The sequence below is a fragment of the Drosophila eugracilis genome, unplaced genomic scaffold, assembly GCF_018153835.1.
Source record: "Drosophila eugracilis isolate 14026-0451.02 unplaced genomic scaffold, ASM1815383v1 contig_430, whole genome shotgun sequence".
Lineage (NCBI taxonomy): Eukaryota > Metazoa > Arthropoda > Insecta > Diptera > Drosophilidae > Drosophila > Drosophila eugracilis.
Window position 1 is genome coordinate 459 of NW_024573295.1, and position 7,448 is coordinate 7,906.

Below are 7,448 nucleotides of genomic sequence, written 5' to 3' on the forward strand. Positions count from 1 at the left end.
CACCGAAAATGTTATGTCCACTTTGTAGCTCACTCCTTGTATAGCCCTAGGATGCCACGCTCACGCAAGAGCTCCTGGTAAGACCCAAGGCGAAGCCTGTTTGAACTCCCGGCCTTCTGCTTTGTGCTTTGTAGCAGCTCATGCGCCCGGCATCTGCGCGCGGATCTTCAGGAGGTTCCACATTCGAAGGGACGACTACGATCTGAAACATTCCAGCTAAACCACTTCCGCCAATCCTGCTCGCGGTAGTGAAAGAACGCTGCTTGTTAGTAGCCAGCATTTACCGGAAATAGTCGTTTGCAGCCAATTTAATGCTCTTTTCGGGTGTAATAAGTATGATGGTAACCCCGAACCGCAGCGCATGCCAAAGGAGTCCTTCGCTGTTTCGTAATCTTACACAAGCAGTCGGCACTCTTGTACAATACCGAACCATGGGTGAAAATGTCATAAAACACTACCAAACTTACTCACATGCTGGTGTACATGCGCTCGCCATTGGGACCGATTTTGCTGGTTTTAGAAGCGCGTCTTTACCAAATCCATGGGAAAACGCATGTTACTCCAATAATCCCAGCTATTCCCCAACGATCTTTGGCAAAATGCTGTGTGAGGTCGAATTAATTAACCAGTATCAGAGACCTGCGACATACTTGAACTTTTCAGCTTTTTCTTTTGATCCGGCTACATTCAACATTGTATTCTCCCTGCAGCCTGAAGAAAATTTAAACATCTGGCTGAAAACAGAAACTTAATATGTATTATAGAATTTATTTCGTTTGTTTCATTTCTGACGGTTTTCATAAAGCATACAATTGCTCTAATGCTGTTTTTGAATGCTACTAAAAGTTTAACTTTCGCCTGCAACAAAGGAAAATGCATTACTAATACAATTTGAGGCAAATGTTCATGGATAGTTGCGGATTGCTCAGAAAAGAAGACTAAATAGAGAGAGTGTCCAAACACAACAGTTATAAACTATGATATTAAACAAAAAGTTTACATAATATTAGCGTTGATGTTGTTTATATCTTATTGTCATTTGGAGCATCAGTTAACTTCTGCCATGGTCAAATACATAGTATATATATTTTGAGTAGATTAATGGGACTGGGGGAAAACTTTAACAACTGCATTTGTTATTGACTGGATAGCGCACCTTTCGATTACTTTAGCTTACTATAGAGACTTCACGTTTACGTTCATGGACAGCTTTAACAACAACACGATATACATACACATTCAACATTCAGAGTAGACTTAAAATGCTTCGGTCTTGTCAATACGCCTTGGCGAGTATCTATATAAATCCCCCTACTTCTGAACACCCAGCAGACCCTCGGTCACGCCCAGATAGTAGACAGTCTGAGCAATTCCGAAAAGAGGAGCAATCACAATCATTCGGCACAAGCCGCCCTTGAAGAACGCAGTGGGTCCCTCGTGCTTCAGCGTCTTACTAAAAAGAATAAACAGTGATTAGGGCGATGAGCACTTTATATATATATTTCCTGCACTCACGTGATGCAATCAGATATGCCTTTGAACTCTTTCTCGCCATCAGCCTTCTTAATCGCCTGCAGACGCGTCTTAACCACATCAAAAGGATTAACCGCTAGAGCAGCGGTAGAACCGGCCGCCAGTCCCGCCAGGAAGGAACACCTTTATTAATTATAAAATAGTTATAGTAAACCCTTTTTTTTTACAATTCTTAAAATGAAAACTCACCAAAACACAGCCTCGCCAGATCCATCATTACGCCTGGGACCCAGATCATTAAGTGTAGCAAATAGGGGGAAGTAAATCACTGAGAAGGTGACATCTCTTAGTCCTGTAGCGCCGATACCCTTGTACAGTCCAAAGATGCCCTTATCCTTGATAAGCTGCGAGGCCAACTGGGTGGCCGACACCTTTTCCACCGTCTTGCCGGCCAATTTTGCCGCCGCCGCCACTCGACCAGCATCCTGCATTTGAATCTTAAGCAGCTCCATGGGCGTTGTAACGATTATCTGGAATGCACCCGCTAGACCGCCGGCAACCATCTGACTGGTCAGCGGAAGTTTGCCATCCTTGGTGGTCAGCTTGTGGCGGTAGTCGTTAGCGGTCAGTTTGATGGCCTTTTCAGGCGTGATCAGCAGAATATTCACACAGAGCCGCGGTACATGCCAAAGTATCCCTCGGCTTTGTACGTCTTGCAAAGCAATCGAACCTAGGAGGTATTAAAAGAACAATTAGGAGTTTAATATTAAAATATAAAATTTTATTTACTTGCACATACATGCTGTTGTACATGCGTTCGCCATTGGGTCCGATCTGCTGGTTCTGCGACCTCGTCTTGACCAAGTCCAATGGGAAGACACATGTTACTCCAATGATTCCCTGCAATTCCACCGTTGATTATCTTCGGCAGTAGGCTGTAATTAAAGAAACGATATCAGGGCATTTGTAGTCGTTACCTTATTATGCCTGGCTAATTGAGGCAATTATTTGCACTGCGTTAACTTTGCATACACGTTCTCAGCAAACGGCAACGACAAAATGTAAACAATGGTCTTATTGGCTTTGAACTTGGCCCCATACACTATCACTGTTCTTAAGATACCACAATTGAGTATTCAATTGAAGGCAGAAAAGGTCAAATGGGTTGGCCATTAATAGGAAGAAATATTTGGTGGTTTGCTAAATAAAACGTAGACCGTATATATGTTGGATCGTTATATCTAGTCGTATCTTGGGTCTATTTTCGGTTTTGCATTTTTAAAACAACATAGGGAACAAAAACAAAGTGCAAAATGCAATCATATTATATCATAGTATTGCTGTCTTTGTCTTTAAATTTGTCCCAATTTTATTGAAACTAAACAGGGGGTAAGAGTGGGGAGAATGGCTGAGGGCAAAACACTTCAAAATGAAATGTGTACAAATGTCTTTCATTCATGTGACGAGTCTTTAACGATGATAAAAAAGTACAGTGGGTATTCGTAAGAGTATCAAGTTTTAAGATTATATTTTTGAAGATTAGATTAGATTTTTCATTAGGTACAAATATTTTTAAAAAATAATAATAATTATATTATATTTTTGAGGTCATGGACTTTTATAAATAAAATATATCTATTAGTATATCAAGAAATTCGTTTTTAAACCCGTTCAAATTTCTGTAGATGGTGGATAACTTCATGAAATTAAAAATATTGGATTTTTTATATTTCATAAAAAACACCATTTAAGATTAATTTAAAAGATGACTACAGTAAATAAAACTCGAAACTTATAGATGTCTGAAGTGCTCAAAACTAATTAGTTTCACATAATTTTTACCTTAAGTCACAGTACAGATAAGTGTTTATTTTTTTATTAAAGTGGATTGTTTTTTTTTGTTTGACCGTGCAAAAATACATTTGTTAAAACAAATATGTTTTGTTTATTATTAAGATTATATTACGAAGGCTAATTGAAATGTATATTGATAACTTACGCGAATTGCTGGTGCTGTGGCTGCTGCAGCGGTGTTTTGTTGGTTTCACTGCTCGACATACTGCGAAAACACATAGATATAGATATTATATGATTTATATAGGCACATATCAAGAATCGGTGCAAACCGGATTGTTTATAATATAGAACAAAAGAAAATATGTAAAGCCTACAAGAAATAATTTGAATTTTCACCACTGTAAAAAACTCGGAAGAATTGGTAATAAATAAAGACAATAAACCTCATAAGCAACTATCACTCTTTTTATAGGTTGGTGATAAGCTGAGAACGGGATCCAAAGTTTATTGACATGATCGAAAAGCCCCACGGAGATTAGCAGCATATCAATGGAAGCCATTAGGCTGCACTCGCGAATAAATATTTAAAAATGCTTCGTTAGCACAATTACATGGGATGTGTGAATCGAAAAAGTTTATCAACATTTAGCGGCCTTAAATATATCTGTTAAGCTATCAAGGCCGAATAACGGGTTATCCACATTGCGCAGACGATAAGAATGTCTGAACCTGTTATATCTTCTCTTTTTTTTGGCTAATTAAGCATAAAGATATCAGCAGTTTTCATAAAAGTCGGCGGATATAGTTAGGTTAAAAACACCACATAAGCCATAAAGTACTATAAACTTTGATGATAAAAAATATTATTAAACCATTTTAGATTGCGGCGTCAAGGTAAATGGCAGTCCAGTTATTGATTATTGCCCAAAGTGTAGGAGAATTCGGGTCGAGGGGCTCGGCTGTTTATATGGTGAGTGCTATTTTTTCTGTGCTCCGCGTGCTTTACCTTTCCGCCAGGTGATACACTCCTTCGATACAAGATTACGATTATTGGAGGCACACTTATTTTTTATTGGGAGCACTGGAGAAACAACCACTTGTGTGGGATTTTACGTAATTTGTCGTGTTTACCACTAGGATCGAGCACCTTTATTAAATTAAATTGATTGCCACACTCTCTTCTGATACGTATATATGGGTTTGCATGTGTCTCTCTCGCAGTTCATTAAATGTTTAAACAAATTCCTTGCCCGTAAACTTCCCCTCAAGCAGTAGACCATTACCACGATATTTAACTCACATTTCACTCGTTGATGCTAAGCTCGAATAATTGACTTGGTTACTTTAAACTTAACGGTTGCTCCGCGTAAGCAACTTTTATTTTCGAAGAATTAAACTAAATTAAAACTATTTATTGATACCTCTCTTCGCGCGTCGCCGTCGTTTGTGATTCTTGGAGTGACCGTAGTGATATCTTTTGAAATATGTCTTCGGCTCAAATTAACTAAGATGTATATAGACAAACAAATCGACAACTGGTCACACTGACCAACAACTTAATTTTATATTCGTTTTTTTAAACATTTTTAAAAATGAATTATTCGAAATCAATTTTTAAGCGATGTTTTATTAATATATAATGCTATATAATAATTTATTATAAAAATTCAAATTGGCACTACCGATAGTGTTTTAAAAGCTTTGTATATATCGATAAAATCACGGCTGGTTAACCCAGCTCTAAAGCAACAACAAGAAAAAACATTCTTTTCTTGCACATAAAAAAGTGTTCTTTGATAATTTACTAGCTTAAAAGGGGTGCAAAATGAGTTCAGCTCGTTTTGCGCGTTCCGGGCGCGTCCGGATCTGCATTCTGATGACCATGTTCATCGTACTGATCATGATGATAGTAATCTACCAAATGTCCCAACACCAATTGGATGAGAGCCGCGCCTTCCAAGAGGGCCTCAGTGTCCAAATGCAATGTGGGTCCATTTAAAATTTTTTTTCAATACACACACTGATTATGGGGACATTTACAGCTCTTAATGCCGAGAAGCTGACTGCAGAGAAAAGAATGAGCTTGCTGCGCACTGAAAAGATGAGCCTGCAGGAGAAGTACGAGGGTCAGCTGGCAGAAGCGGTGCAAAAGCAGCAGGAAACGGAGCGCGCCCTTCAGGAAAAGTTCGACGCCCAAGTGGAGAAGTACAAGTTGTTGGAGCTCCAGTACTCCGACCTGGAGGCCGAGTGTCTTAAAAGCAAGAAGAAACACATAGAGGATACGAGTGCTTTCGACCAAAAGCTGCAAAAGGTCCTTGAGGATCTCCACAAGGACAAGGCTAGCAAAGAACACGAGGTGGCTGCTTGGAAGGTATTCAGTCTTAAAGGGAACATTGAATTTTTTATAAAAATTTTGATTCTCTGAGGAAAAGGAGTGGACAAAGTAAAACGCGATGGGGAGCACAAAGTATACACCCTGGAGGCTACAATAGCGGAATTCAAGACCAACTGTAACCACGTGCCCAAAGTCCAACCAGCTGAGGGCCCGGCCCATGGCCACCAGCAACAGCTGAACAAGCCCAGTCGACCAGATTGGCCACCACACACCATTCCAATACCGCCAGTTGGCGCATAGCATCGAAAAACCCGCGCAAACGAGAAGTCCCTTCGATGCCCAAGTGCAAGAGTGAAGGCCTCTACAGGATTGGCGGCGGGGTAAATCTGCTAGCATCCAACCCAAACCAAAACCAAACAATAGCAGCTACTAACTCAATAAGGAGTAATGGTGACGGAACCCAGTCGCAGCCAGGGAGCAGCTGCCTCTGTTGCCTTTCGCCGTGCGCAACCACCATAGCCTCATACTAAACTCTGGGTGAAAGACTTTCAGATTGTGCCCAAAACACTAAATGAGAAGCAGCAGCAGGAGGAGCCACAGTTGTCCGGGGGCCCTGTTTCCCCCGTTAAGCGCTCCCCGCAAGAGCAGCACACAGGCCTCTGATGGCGGCGTGGGCGGCAAGGAAAGCCGGAGATGCTCCGAACGCATCCATGGGCCCCTAGAGGTCGCAGTAGCAGCGGTCTTCCCTCCGCTCGCAGTACCACCAGCCTAGACGGAGCGCAAACTTCCCGAAAATGTCGCTCCCATACCCCGAAAACTTTGAGGACAAGGCGGATACTAAGGCCGACGCTGTCGATGTGAGACAGCGCCGAAGAGTTGCCAAAGAACGAAAACAATAATCGTTACGTAAACGTTGTGGAATGACCTTGAGACCAACAAGAATCTTGGTGTGGCACCCAAACCCCGTCGAGGATTCGGGCGCCCACGAAGTCAAGGCACGCGTTAAAACGAGCCTAGCTTTAATTTACCCCCTGCTGGAGGTGGCCAAAACTTCTTTGATGGCGAATTGCCGGCTCCTGGCCCAGGGACCCGTGCCCGATGAGCCAGCTAAAAGCAAATGGCTGAGGCGGCAGGCGCTGGCGGAGGAGGTGAAGGAGACGATGATGATGATGTGGGAGATGTGGCGGTAAAAAGCAGCCACAACATTTACTTGATACAGACAATCTAAAACAACGAAATTGTGGCTGACCAAGGCAAGGAGTTTGTCTAGAAGGAATTCATCTGGAAGATTTGGCATGGATGAAGATCAAGATGGTGAGTTCATAGAATTCATTTTAATTGATTGGTAAACTAAAAACCATTTTCGGTAATTGCAGAGGACGACTACTCAAATGTTGCGGCGCGTAAGAAAGGAGGCGAGGTCATTAGACATTAAGTAATATAATTTTCTATTAATATTAAGAGCGGTACGGTTGTGCAAAGGCTTAGAAAATCGCTTTATATTGAAGCCGTGCTCCCAAATCCATAGATTTTAGAGATCTGAGTTTGTCATAGATGATAGATGCATTCTAGCAAACTCAATCAATGAGTTTGTATGATAATTGGAATTATAAATCGAAATCTGCTCAGGGTTGAGCATACCCTAAGCTACATGATTACAAGTAAAATATAATGTCATGACTTTACCATCATTTCGTCAATAGCAAATGAAAAAAAGAAACAAAAAATGCAAGATTATACAATACTCTGAGATGCCGTCAGATGCTAGTGTGAACTGAAATCTATCCAAAGTTAAGACTGGTTCAGTTCAGCTTTACAAAAATATTTGTCGCAAAACTAGATG

The 7,448-nt window shown here is 41.1% G+C and overlaps 2 pseudogenes; one reads left to right on the forward strand and one right to left on the reverse strand.

The window, feature by feature from the left end:
* Positions 1-1,311: 1,311 nt before the first annotated feature.
* On the reverse strand, positions 1,312-4,684 carry LOC121530236 (annotated as a pseudogene).
* A 315-nt stretch (positions 4,685-4,999) lies between these two features.
* Positions 5,000-7,064, forward strand: LOC121530237 (annotated as a pseudogene).
* The last annotated feature ends 384 nt before the right edge of the window (positions 7,065-7,448 follow it).